This window comes from Amphiura filiformis, chromosome 5 (genome assembly GCF_039555335.1).
Source record: "Amphiura filiformis chromosome 5, Afil_fr2py, whole genome shotgun sequence".
Taxonomy (NCBI): domain Eukaryota; kingdom Metazoa; phylum Echinodermata; class Ophiuroidea; order Amphilepidida; family Amphiuridae; genus Amphiura; species Amphiura filiformis.
The window spans coordinates 20,364,056-20,365,440 of record NC_092632.1 but is presented as its reverse complement, the minus strand read 5'-3'; positions in this window follow the sequence as shown (position 1 = coordinate 20,365,440).

Sequence of the window (1,385 nt, the reverse complement as noted above, 5' to 3'; positions counted from 1 at the left end):
ATTATGGTGCAAATGGAAATATAGAAACTATAGATGAGACTGAAAAAGTGAAAGTGCAAATCCTAATCAAGAGAACATACCCAAGACTGAAGAGAAATTCAGCAAGATCAAGGCCTAAATTCACAAACCTCACAACATAAGGCCAAGAAAGAAAGTTTGTCTCAGAAACCAGCGTTGATATAGGTGGCAAAATTGGGGTGGACTTTAGGAGACTCGTTTAAAAACTTTAAGAGAAGAAAAAATAAAACAATATACTCCATCTAGCGGGCCCAATAAACCAAATTGGCCAGGTAAATACTAAAATTCACCTTCATTTGGGGCTAAAATAGTCTGAAAATTTTTCTGCTCTTCCCCCTCCCCTGAATTTTAATGCGCCCGCCACCACTTCCAACATGCATAGTTATGTGATTGGATTCAAAGCATAGTGCTACACAATCAGCCCATTTTGACCCTAATGAAAGGGAAAAATGTAAAATTTGGCTGCAAAAAAATCAATACAAGGGAAAAAAAGAAGAATAAAGGTGGGGCAAAATTGTGATAAAAAAGGAATTCATGTAGCACATAACTTTTCCCCCAGCTATAGAAATTACTACATACCGCATAATAACTATTATTGCCAAATGATTCTGAGAAACTTCATTTTTGGCATTTAAACATTAATTTGTTGCTCTAGGATTATCAACATATGGGATTTTTATGGGTACTTAGTTGCAATTAGAGGAATTAATTTAAGTACTAAAATGGGCACACCTAGACAAAAATGGAACAACAATGATTTTACTTGCTCCTGAACAACATATCCGGAAAGGACAAAAACGGGCACAGACGAACAAATGTTAATTTGTATATTTCCAAAATGGCCGCTAATGCAGGCCTGAAATTCTCAAATTTGGTGAATATGGATAAAAAACATCTAATTGTATTCCTCATTATTAGGATTCAGGAAAAGTATAATTTGACCTATCTCCGATGTACAGTTCTTGAGTTATAGGCATAAAGGTCAAATGTCAAATTTTGGTCTCCATCATTTATGTAGAGGAGTAAAAAAAATAAAAAATGCCCTGATTTTGCTCAAAGTGGTCTCAAATTATTCCGCTTGGAAAAACATTTTAACCAAAGAATAGTTTGCCATATCTCAGGTGTTTCGTTACCTGGGTTACAGGGCAACAAATTCAAAGCCCATTAAATCAAGTTAACTTTGACCTATTTTGTGATGTTATCCAGGTAACAAAATACCTGAGATATAGCAAACTATTCTTTGTTTGAAATGTTGTCCCAAGCAAAACAATTTGAGACCACTTGATCGAAAACGGAGCATTTTTTATTTTTTACTCCTGTGGAGACCGAAATTTAACATTTGACATTTATGCCCATTTATGAGAAGA